The sequence below is a fragment of the Miniopterus natalensis genome, chromosome 3, assembly GCF_054644295.1.
Source record: "Miniopterus natalensis isolate mMinNat1 chromosome 3, mMinNat1.hap1, whole genome shotgun sequence".
Lineage (NCBI taxonomy): Eukaryota > Metazoa > Chordata > Mammalia > Chiroptera > Miniopteridae > Miniopterus > Miniopterus natalensis.
Genome location: NC_142083.1, coordinates 55,659,685 through 55,673,183, shown reverse-complemented (window position 1 = coordinate 55,673,183; position 13,499 = coordinate 55,659,685).

Here is a 13,499-nt window from a genome sequence, read left to right as displayed (position 1 = left end):
GGAACTCCCTTTTCTTCTAATATTTCCATGCCACACTAGTTGAATAGGTAAAATCCAACATCAAATGGGTTTTTCTTAAATGTAACTAAATAAAGCACTTAATACTTCATTCTTTAAAAGGTAGTTTATAAAAAGTATGACTTCCCTTTGTTTTCAGTGACAAAAGTATTGTTTTCATTGGAAATGCTTATAAATTTGACTCAATAAAAGGAAAATTGAACTCACCTAATCTGAAAAAGGGAAGGCATCAAATATTATTACATCAGAGGCAAATATTATTAATTTAACAGTTTCTGATTTCAACTCAAACTGGTGTAAATACCTTACATATAAGCTATTCAATGCAGAATTGTTTGCACTAGAGAAAGTTAGGGACAAAATAAATATCCATTAATAGAGAACCAGTTAAATAAATGTGGTATATATCTATGTATTTCATCCATAGTAAAAGGATAACCAAGATCTTTATGGACTACTGTAAAATAATAATCTCTATGTATGACTATAATATTCTATCACTTGCTTCTAAAAAGATAAACAAGATGTATATGTGTATTTATGTACTTGCCTATATATGCATATATCTCTGTAAGGACATAAATAAAGAGTTATCTTTAGTTGCCTGTATGGAGAGCATTCAGATGGCTGAGAAACATTAGTGCAAGGGAAACTATTACTGTCTATCATTTTACAAGTTTTGAATGTTTGAACCATGTAAATGACTATTCAAAATATATTAAATTTTAAATTTTAAAACTTCAGAAACAGATAGTGAGTTACTAGTTTGTTAAAATGTAATAAATGCAATCAATAACTATTCTGTACTCCATAGAAAGATTATCGCTAAATTGGGGCTGAATGCATAATGCATCATACTTATATCAAACCAATTAAAATCTCATGAGATAAACATGATCAGGTTCAGTTAACCCAAATGAGCCCCTAACACTGAAGTCTGTAATGCAGAACTGATTTTACTTGTGGGAATAATAGGCAGATTAAGATGCATTATGATGTGGGAGACGCAATATATATCAACATGATCAAATTTAGCTCTTCTGTTGAATCATGCTTTCTGAAATTCTCCTAATTGGTAAGACACAGGAAGGACCATTCCAGAATAAGTTTATAATATATTGGCTAATTTACACATTAACATAAATAAGATACTATAATTTAATACAATCTATTCTAACTGGGTTCAGGGAGCCAAAGTACATAACACAGGAAACTTTTATTTTTGCAGAAAGGAAAATTTTGGAATCATCTAGAGTCTTTGCTGCATCTACTAGATATAAGAAACTAACACTCCCAATACCTTGTTACTGAGTTGTTAAACATCCAAAGGAATGATTTAAATAGACATTAAGAGCCTTAAAGAAAACTTGGTTAAATTTTAAATTTCGAATAAAACTAGTTCTAAGCAGTGGAAACAGAACTTTTATTAAATATAGGCAAGTGCCCATTGCCATCAAGGAGTTAGAAATTCAAAGTAATCTCTGACTGAAGAGTCATTTTTTGCATTATTAAAGCTCACAATATCCTAAAAGTGTTTCACTGCTAAGAAAACATTTCCTTAAATTGGTACCAAAAGAAGCCAAATAAAAAAAATAATCAATAATGGCAAGGCAAATAGTAACTAAACTCCACCATGCAATAATTAAAATGATAAATATACTTATAGAGTGAGACTTAAGATTATATACCATCTTTATACTTAAGTCATTTCTGGGTATGTCCTACCCCCAGTTATTTTCTTTTCTATTAGAGCTTGTTGGTGTAATAAGCAGACCCTAAAGTACTTTAAGTTGGGATTTTACAGTTACTCTTAAGTGTAAACATCAAGTCTGAGCTAAGAATGCCAGTTTGGGATGGTAATTTTTTTTTAAGTAACAGAAAGGAAGTAATAAAAAAGGAGCTTGCTTCAAGCAAAATATTCCAAGTCGTTGGCAAAAAAAAAAAAATAACTGCAGGTGCAACTAAATTTTTAATTAGAAATATATTTTGTTAATTTAATCTGGTCCTCAGGTATTTTGAAAATGCATCTTCTTTCTCAGAAAAAAGACACAGCCCAGAGAGAAAAATTAGGTTACGGGATCAATAGAAAACACAAATCTATTTATATGAATATGAGAAAAGTTTAGAAATAAGTATTATGGTCCAAGTTAGAAGAAGTTCAATAATTAGAAATACTGTTTCTAAATTACCCAAGGTTATTTTAAGGTCCCAAAAGTATAGGGCTTTCTCTCTTATACTAAAGTAGTTATAAAAGCCAACCAAATAAATTTTTCTCAAGAAGAATGTATTAAACATATTGTTCAAGACTGAAATAAAGCAAATAGCCAGGCTAATCCTATCCATAATTTCTAGTGCACAAAAGTTTTAAATTCTGCAATGAATGATTGAATAAAAATCAAGAGAAAAATAAAAAAGATATTTAAAAATAATTAAAAGGACCAAGCACCATTAGTCCATGATAAGAAAACTGCAATTTCTTCATATTTTAATTGTAGTTAAAAAAAATGAATATGATAGACATAATGCATTTTGATTCTGGTAACATGTTTTTGTGTATTATAAAATTTTATTCAAAAATTAAATTGGCTTCAATAAAGAATACTATAACATAAAATAAAAACTATTTTAGAGGCTATAAACAAAGGTAAATAATAATGAAAATAGAGCTTATTGTGAAAGTGATTAAAGGACTGAAAATGAATCTGTCTCATTTAACTCCATCAGTAATGGTTTAGAAGAAAGATTATAAAATGTTTAGTTCATGATAACAGTGTTGCAAATTTTAATAAGAACAGAGAAGCTAGACAAATGGACCTGAGTAAAAAGAAATATGGGCAAGAAATAAAATTGGATTCAGTTTGGAAAAATTGAAGTTAATATTGCACATTATCAAAAATGTAAATCATCCTTGGGAAATGTAGGAAAGTAATGTGAAGTTGAATCCCTAGAATTAGATAAAAATGTGAGATTACAGTAAGATGCGCCTAATCAGAGCCAGGTATAGTTTCAAAGCCACAGTATTGAGTTTCTGGGTAATATTCTTTTTCAATCAAAAGAATTTATTATGTGCATACTGACCCCTGTTTGTCAAACTAAAGAAAGCATTAAAGTGATGACATGCCTTTTTTTCTGGTCTAAGTTGTCATAAATTTGAATTATATTTGTATACATATACCCACTTTATAAACCACTATATAATGTTTTTAATTCTTTTTATTAATAGATATAGGTGTTATGTTTTTGAAAGTAAGTTAGGCAAGAATGAAGGAAAGAAGGAAGGAGAAGGAGAGGAGCAAAGAAGTTAGAAAACTAAAGAGAAAAAAATATATTCAATATTCAATACCCTCCCCCCCCAATAACCATTGACTTGATTAAATGTCTTGTTTTCCTTCTACTTCCCCAAATACTTCTAGGTTACATCACACTGATTAGACAGAAAATTCTCACTTAGAATCTCCTTACACATTTCAGAACCCAAATAAATAACTAGAGTCATCACAAAGTCAAATGATAAAACCAAGATGAGAAAAAGGTAAGGACATGGTTGAGTGTATTCTATCTGTAGGACAGATTGGGTACATTATCAAATTTAATTTTCCCAACTACAGTAATAGGTATATTATCTTAAAGAGGTCCCTGAAAGACAAAAAGAAGAAACTAGCCACAGGTCAAAGAACTGGTAGGTAATTAAAAGCCAAATCCGCCTGAGTCCAAACTTTCAACTGCACCACATGTTCCTCAAACTGTGTTAAGCACCTAAAACAGGACACATATTCAACTCTCTCGCTGGGCTAGCAGTGAAATGAAATAGAGAGAGAGGAGGTGAGAAAAAGGAGAAACTGGAGGAGAAAGAGAAGTCACCAGGACCCTGGCCTGCTAGTTACTTCAAAGCCCGCTGAGGAATGAGACAGCTGTGCCCTGGAGGCATCTATGTAAATAATCTCCCTGCAGAAGGGGTTGGTCAGTGTAGATTCTGGCTGGAAGATTCCTGGAGAAGGAAATTTTCAGTATGGGTAAGACTTGGATATGGAAATCAGGGAGGGAAAACGACAATGAGATGCCACCTCAGCCTGTTAGAATGGCTGTCATCAACAAGACAAGAAGTAGCAAGTGTTGGCGAGGTTGTGGAGAAAAGGAACCCTCACACGCTGCTGGTGGGAATGCAGACTGCTACAGCCACGATGGAAAACAGTAGAGGCGCCTCAAAAAATTAAAAATAGAGTTACCATATGACCCAGCATCCCCTCTTCTGGGTATCTACCTGAAATTCTTGAAAACATTTATTCGCAAAGATATATGAACTCCTGTATTCACTGCAGCATTATTTATGGTGAGCAAGACATGGAAACAGCCAAAGTGCCTTCGATAGATGATTGGATAAAGACGATGTGGTTCATGTCTACAAGGCAACGCTACTCAGCCGTTAGAAAAGACGAAACACTGCCATCTGCGACAACATAAAAGGACCTTGAGAATATCATGCTAAGCAAAATAAGTCAGACAGAAAAAGTTAAGAACCATATGATTTCACTCATATGTGGGATATAGAACTGAAAGCAACAAATGAACAAACAAGAAAAACAAATAAACAAAGACTCATAGACACAGACAACAGTAGGGTGGCTGCCAGAGGGCAGGGGGCTGGGCAGATAGTAAAGGGTAAAGGGATCAAATACATGGTGATGGAAGATTTGACTTTGGGTTGTGGGCACACAATACAATACACAGGTGATGTACCACAGAATTGTGCTTATACAGTCTTATTAACCAATGTCACCCCAATCAATGTAATTTAAAAGAAGAAAGAAAATCAGGGAGAGAGGAAGTCAAAGAAGGGAAGCAGCACCATTTCTAGAAGAAATGATGGGCAGAACAGGAAGGAAGAATCAGCAATTCCAGACAGTTTCTGGAACCTCACATCTGCTCATATCCCCAGATGAACTTTCATGCTTTAATATCTTTTTATACTCTAACCAGCTTGGTTTCCTCTTCTTTTTTTTTTTTTTTTTTTTTTTTTTAGGTTTATTTACTAGATTTTAAAATTCACAGGGAATTTGCAATATTTAACTTTTGAGATGAAATCATGACTCATAATCTAAAGTCATTCAAGTGAGGCTGACTGTTTCGTATGACCAATTATTCCCAAACAGCTGACATTTGTTGCATTTTAAGTTCCCATCCTTAAATTCACCCTGATTGAGCAATGATCTTCCTTTTGTGGTGATAGTTCTTTCTCGAAAGCAGACATGTTATTTATTTCCTTAACATCTGCATGGGACCTACCACTAGGAGGTGTTTTCTTCTGAGACTTATGGTGAAAGAACTATGTTTTCCAGATATTACATTATCAAGGTCGTAACCCAATGATATTTTTTGCCCAAACAATAGTTGCACTGTTGAACAGAAGCGAATAATTTAGTTGAGTACCAGAAATAAGGCAAAGCTATTAGACAGGCTTTTACTTACCGGTGCTAGCTGTCATTACTCTCCAAAAGAAAAACAGCTTTCTCATTAGAAATCAGTTTTTGCCTTTCAATTTTTCTCGTTTCTTTGGGTGACAGATGATATCTATTAATACAAATCTAAATTATCAGAAAGGGCCAATGAATAAAAGCATAAAGCTCTTTAAGCTAATATAACTATGTTAAGATTTTTATAAATCTCAAAAAAAAGTTTGGTCTCCCATTTTTATATTGTCTTCAAAGACCAATGAATCACAGTTGAGGGCAATCTTGTGTTCCTAATAGCAGAGATGAGACTATAATGAGTTTCTTTTCTTTTCATCCTTTTTTTAAAAATTTATTTATTGATTTGAGAGAGAGAGAGAGAGAGAGAGGAGAGAAACAGCAATTTGTAGTTCCACTTATATGTGCATTCATTGGTTGCTTCTTTTATGTGCCCTGACCAGAGATCAAACCAGCAACCTTGGCATAGCGGGATGATGCTCTAACCAACTGAGCTACCTGGCCAAGGCTCTATAATGAGTTTCTTAACCCTCAAAACTCTGCCCTTCATGCATTTAGTGTTACTCAACTAATATTTACTTAACACTTATATCAGGTGATGTTCCAAGCAGAGGAGAAACCACAGTAAACAAAGTCTCTGCCCTAAAGGAAGTCACATTCTAGTGGAGGGAAACCAAAAACAGATAAATATATAATTAGATGTATAGTATGTCAGATAAGAAGTGCTATAAAAGAAAAGTAACACAGTCAGGAATGCTGGAGACAGTGGAGAGAGAAGTTGCCACTATACAGGGTAATCAGCGAGTTGCTAAAGGTCTTATTCTGAGTATAAGGAAGGTGAGGCTCATTCTGAGTCTAAAAAAATAGTATGGACACAGAGACAGCATGCAAACACTGAGACCATGCTGACATGGTAAGGTTACTACCGTGGCGTCAAAGCACTCCAAGCTGGTAGCCATCCCAGCCCAGAGCCCCAAGGCTGAACTAAACAGTGAAGAAATCACTGAGTTTCCAAAGTGTTATACTAGTTCAAGTAGACACATAGGAGTCAGAATCACACCAGAATTAAGACATTTGACAAGAATTGGAACTTCAGAGAGACAGAAGACCTGGAACTAAATGTGGTTCTAGAAGAATAAACAGTAGCTACATTACATGATGTCCAAAAGTAAAGCAAATTCGGACCATGTGATTGACCTTATGGCCCTGACACTGTATCATAGGAGCTTTTGTGACTTGGCCTCACTTCCTCACAGGAAATGAGGAGATGACGTGATCTTTCTATCAACAGCAAAACCCTTTAATGCATAAAAATACATATAATGGAGAGGCCTGGTAGATACAGTTACAAGCTATCTGAACGAAAGCCTTATTCCTCCAAATTTTTATCATAACCTGGTCCCTGAATTTCTCAGAGAAAGATCTGATATATACAGCAAGTGCCCATGTATCAGCAAATGGATTAAGAAGGTAGAAATTATAAAACAGATTGTAAAATAGATTAAATCATGGTATAATAATATATAGACAGGAAGAAAGTAAAAGGCACTTTAATCTTTATAATTTTCAAGAATGACTAAATGAATAATATATAACTTCTGGGAAAGTTAATATGTCCACTTTATTCCTCTTTCTACCCTCTTATTATCATCTAATCCAGATACTTCCAGTAACATTCTGGGCCATACATTTAAGGTGATTGTCTATATTCTGCCATTTAAAAAAAATACAGAAGGAAAAAATTCCCCTTTGTTTATAAAAAAAAAGTTACTTTGTTTTATAAAAGACTGCCTTATATACTCTAAATTAAAAAAACATGCTCTATCTTCATAGCAAAAATAGTTTTTGTATATGCCAGCATTCAAAACGACTAAAATTAAGCTCTATTCTCTTGGATCAGTAGCCCATAGATTGCTACACAAGATATCAGTGATTTGATTAAAAATATATATCATTTAATCTGTAAAATATATGATTGTATAGGCACTGTGCTGTACACCTGAAACTAATACAAAATAATACTGAATGTAAACTGTAATTGAAAAATAAAATGTAAAAAAATAAATAAATCTTGAAGTCAGATAGTATAAAAATTTAAAAAAATTTTTAAAACTCTTTGTCACTATGATATAACACTTTGGCCATAGTTAAGTCTCAGTCATAAGTACAAAGTGTGGGGTTTTGCTTGGCTAAATTCTAGACATTGAATCAGTCCCCATGTATATTCCCCAGGTTGGCTTCCGCCAGGGAAAGCCAGGCACTGAGAGTCCATGGCAATGCTCCAAACCGTGACGAACCAGGCAATTTCATTTTTGTTGACCATTGCTCCAGGTCATTGTAATTTAATGAGTAGTAATCCTATTTAAAAATATGTTGCAGGCAGCAAGGTGCCTGCTGGGAGAAAGCAGCTACGCGTGAACAGATCAATATGCATTGTGTGCTTTCAACCATCCAATAATCGATTCACCCTTGTTATAAGAAAATAAATGCCAAAGTCCCCAAAGTTAATTTCTGAAGAAAGCATTTACAAGGCTATCAGATTATTAAAAGTTTCCATGGGTTACCTTCTGTTTATGTGTTATTAAAATCTCTGCTGCATCTCACACAATCTCTTTCAAAAACTGTAAGGGAATCCTAAAAGTAAATTCCACCCGGAAGATCGCATGCATTTCCTTACTATCAGCAAAGTGCTGAAGGCTTATTTGGACTAAAGCATTTTACAGATTCAACTCTTTTTCCCCCTCTAGTCTTACTTTTAGATATACCAGCTGCATTTAATAAGCTATCGAATAAGGCTTTCAGCAGGCTTAACTATAAGATGTTAGATCATCTGCTCCATGTGTCATTCAGTAATTTTCAATTTCTCAAATTTGTGCATTTAAAGAAGATAACATATTCTTTAGACTAGTCAGAATTTTCAAAACTCTTAGTTATAGGAGATGGGCTTTCAGCATTCCCCCGTTTCCACAGAAATGGGTTAATGAAGGACTGGGTCTGTGCAGTGTAATCACTGACATTAAACTAGGATAGAAAAGCAGCCCAGCCTAGTGCCTCTACTGTCTACGCTAATGGTTTCGCTGCTATTATAGCAGTATCTTACCAGGCTGTAATTCATTCTGGAAGCCTTAAACTCTATCTTTCACTGAACTGGATTTCAGAGGAGTGAGTGTCTTATACATTGTGTACCATTTCTTCATTAGCCAGCTGAACTCTCATATACTCATATGGCCACATTAATGAGTTCTCAGGACTAGAAATCAAACCAGAAAACTCTACACCCATGCACCAAAAGAAATACATGAATCTTACTCATTAGACTTCAATTAGTAGGATAATGTAAGTGGTAAACAAGATTCATTTCTTGGGATCCCAATCACATTGTCATTTAAAAGAAATTGATTCAAAGTTCACTTCACTGAGTAAATAGACTTGGTCACCTAAGTTACTAAAATTGATTTCCTCGAATCTTTTTCTAAGAAGGTTATTAATTCTAAAGGATATGGCACTGATATATAAATGTGAATATGTTTAGGGTTTCACCCAATTAATAACAAACCCACTCTGCCTTTAAGCCAGTCCAAAAAAACTCAAGTTAGTTATTTAGGTAGCCTTAGCAAAGTAATATTCTCACACTTGTTCATCTACTAAAAAGTTCAATCGAGATTCCCAGCCCTTGTATTTTAGTGGCTCAAAACTTTGATTTTAACTCCTTCTAGATCATCAAAGGAGATGTTCTCTTCTGTATTTGCCAAAACTGGAGTTTAATTCTTTCTTGTAACTAAAACTAACAAGAATCTAAAAATTAATAGCTACTTTAATCCTTCTGTGTGCCATCATTCATTGTAATCTACATTTAGAATAGGCACTGTTCAGCAACTTTTCACTTGACTAGGGGGAACTAGTTAGTCTACAGTGTTACTTGTGTTCTTACAAAGGCCACGTCACTTCTCCAGTCCTCAAAGGAAACACTCAACTCATCCAAACCAGGCAAAGAGAGTGCTCAGGGCCATTTGTCAAAATGACCAAGTGTGACTGTTTTCCTCACATTTTGGTTATGAAACAAAGTCAATGAAAGTGAGACCTGGTGATTATTTGTTGGTTTTGCAGCGTAGCACCCATCCCCACTTCTTGTGATAATGATGCCTTCCTCTCATTCTATTTGGTTTTAGTAAGGATTAAACTATCCCCACCAATGAAATGCAAACCATGCTTAGCTAATTAAGATTTTCACTGCTCAGCCACAGGACTGATTGGGAGAAGGCACAAGATCCACACTAAACTGGTGAGAGCAACAGGTTTCAAACCTAGAAAGCAGGTTCTCTTTCCCCTGAAACTGGCTTGTGATGATATGAATCTGATGCTCTTGGAGGAATAAAGCCAACACAGTGGAACACAGAGTTAAAAAATGTAGAAAGTCAAATTCTGATGCTAATATTTCAGCCCAGGAATTCAGCTGTACCCTAGGACTTTCCAGTAAGGTGAATCAGTTTGCTTCAGCCAGACTTAGTCAGATTTTCTTTCACTGAAATGAAACAGATTTGGGCTTCACTATTGGAAAACAAAGGTTCTTGAAATCTACTCTGATAAAGATCAAGACAGCACCCATAAAATGTAAAATGTCATTTCTGATACAAGAAAGAGAAATAAATTATCACCTTATTCAATTTAAAATGGAGAAAGAAAAAAGGAAAAAAATAGTCTATCAGAGCAATTTAACTGCCTTTCTTAGTTTTTAGTCAATTCTTTTTATCCCCAGAATCTAAACACTTTCTAAAATATCAGTTATAAGAAACATAAACTTTACTTGGTTACTGTATTTATCATTAATTATGGGTTCACTATATTTTCTGTCTGGGAATAAAGAGTTGATGAGCCATAGCCCAGCAGAGATTACATTTGAGTAGCAGAGAAGGCAAATAATAAAACAGAAGGCATTCTGTTCAAGGTTCCTAAATATTTTTGAATAAATTTGAATGAAATAAAATAAAGTAAAAATATAGTACCAGAGAATTTTAGAACTGACTAGTAAAGCAGATTCTCCTATATCTTTTATTTCATTAGCAAGCCCTGACAATATAGTTAAGGCTGGGCAAAACTTAAGTTTTGTTTCATTTAAGCCAACATGATAGCTACTCTTAGGAACTGTTTACATCATTTATTGAATTCTCTTCTAGCAATCTTACATCTATGGTCATGTTCATGACTCATACCTTTTTTTTTTTTTTTTAATATATCTTTATTGACTTCAGAGAGAGGACAGGAGAGGGAGAGAGAGAGAGAGAGGCATCAATGATGAGTCATTGATCAAGCCTGAAACCCGGGCATGTGCCCTGACTGGGAATCGAACCTCAATGGCCTGGATCCTAGGTTGACGCTCAACTGCTGAGCCACACCTGGCGGGGCCATGACTCATAATTTTATCAAGACCAAAAGTACAACCAATATAAGTTAAGGTCACAACTTGAATTAATACAAAAATTTCCTTTTAAATGTATAACAAAATGCCAACATTAGCATGAACCAAGAAAAGTCCCAACTTTTAACCCATGTAAAATATCTCTCTACTACTAGCACACCAGGAAACATGGTAATGTCTCTTTAGAAATGACTACCCATATTATATTATAAAGATATAAGCAAACTTTTCTTAGCCCAAAGTTCTCCCATTATCTTCTTTAATCTTCTTACCCTTGAGAACAATTCATCCCTTCTCCCTAAAAAATGTACTTACTTGTTTTAACTATGTGTATGTCACACATCAGCTATTTGCACTAATAAAGATGAAGTATAAAGTAATACTTAAGAGCTTGTAAATTCAGATAGATCTATTTCACTTTCCAAAGATGAGCAAATTAATTCACCTCTCTGAGGCTCAGTCTCTTTATCCATGAAAAAATTACAATAATAACTGACCTAATTGGTTAAAAAAAAAAATAAAGTGAGATATATAAAGCACTTAGTAAAGTACTCATATATAGTAAGCCCCAATAAATGGTGGTGAAGAGTAAAGATACCAATCCAGCATACTATTTAGAAGAAACTTTAACCTAAAAATTAAAAATATTTTGTTATATGAATTATATAGCTGTATCAGTTTCCTATTACTGCTATTGAAAATTTCCAGAAATGTAATGGCTTAAAACAGCAATTTTCAACCAGAGTGCCAGAAGAATTTGTGAAATATGCAATACCTGACTATTTAGTGAGGGGCACTGACCTCTTTTCCCTTAGATTGTCAAATTAAAAAAATAACAATAGGCAAGACAAAAATAGTCATCCAGTATGTATGCCCTGTCTTGAATGATAAATATATAGGTCATATAATAGAGTTGCATCTTATTGGTCATGTCACATAATAAGTTTGTGTCTGATTTGTTCATTCTTGGTACCAGAAATCCTTATATACAAGTATAGGCACCTGATTTTTTAAAAAGTAAATCTGGAGCAAAAAGGGTAGGTAATTACTATTTTATTTTTTGTAAATAAATAAAAATTATACCTATTTTATTTGTCAGATAGGCAAAAAATTAGTTTATGTGCGCCATGAAATGAAAGAGGTTGAAAAATCACTGGCCTAAAACAACAGAAATTTATTATCTTTACATTCCAGAGGTTAGAAGTCCAAAAAGGGTCTCTCTAGGCTAAACCCAAGATATTAACAGGCTTTAGAGAAGAACCTGTTTCCTTCTATTTTCTAGTTTCTAGAGGTTGGACTTACGGCCTCTTTCTCCATCTTTAAAACTAGCAGCATAACATTTCCAAATCTCTTACTCTGATTCCTCTTCTGCTTCCCTCTTATAGTTTTAAGAACCCCTGTGGTTACCCTGGGCGCAGGAACTCCAATACAATACTGAATAATGGACACAATGTGAGAATCAGAGTCTTGTTCTTGGCTTCAATAAAACCTATTAAGAAATAACTTTAGGTAAAGGAGGGAAGATGGCAGCCCTGTGAGAAGCAGCAGAGGCCCCCTCTCCCAGCCAGGACTCGATTTCCTCCTAAAGTCCTACGGAGCCAGCTTGGAAAAGCCAGAGAAACATACCTGAGTGGACGGAGTGCGAGTGGGGAGCACTGAGGAGACATCACAGAGTCCGGTAAGAGGGGGTCGTAGGAAGGGGGAGTCCCCTGAAGCCTGTGCTGGGCTCCGAGCCCGAGGCCTGGAGGCTGCAAAGCTCCCTCCCCTCGGGAGTGCGGACGGCATCCAAAAGCGGGGACCCCACACCCGGAGCGACGAGAGGGGAAGGAGCGCCCCGCACACAGGGCAGAGGGGCCCAGGGGAGTGGGGGGGGGGGGGATGGCGCCTTCCTAGGAAACAAAGCCTCTAATGGCGGGCGGCGCCTTCCTAGGAAACAAAGCCTCTAGTGGCGGCCACAACTGGCGTCTAGTGCTCAGGGTGCCGACCATAGGAAGGGCTGTCCCAAGGCCTGTGGCACCCGAGTGGTGAGGGACCAGAGGACTGCACTGAGCAGCCGCACACGGGGACCCTCTGCCCCCGTGGGGCATTGTGTTGGGCGCCAGAAAGCACTGAGTCTGCGTGGCGCGGGGGAGGGGAGGAGCCCTCCCACCCTGAGCTCCCAGTGCCGGGAGGCTGGGATCTGTGACCAGCCCTGAGGGGCGCCCTGGTGGCGCGTGGAGCCAACCGAGCTTTGCTGAGATCAGTGGTGCGGGGAGCTGCATGGAGCTGACTTTGGGTCCCCTCCCCTGGGTGCGTTGGCGCGTAGGCAGCGGGACCTTGCAAGGCGGACTCTCTGCCTGTGTGTTGCTTTGTGTGTTTGTGAGTCTGATCACGGAACTGACTCCCACCTTCCCAGCGGGCACTGGGCGGACAGACCAGCGGAGGCTGGGGTTGGGGTCTGCACAGTAGATGGTCTGAAGGGTGGGCCTGGTGCGAGCAGCCAACCAGAGCTGAGCAGGGAGGGGCGGAGCCCGCCGGCCTCTCCTGCAGCCAGGAGCACCGCCCCCAACAGGAAAGGGGCGGGTCCCGCTCACTGAAGCCCCAGACACCCCACAGGGCAC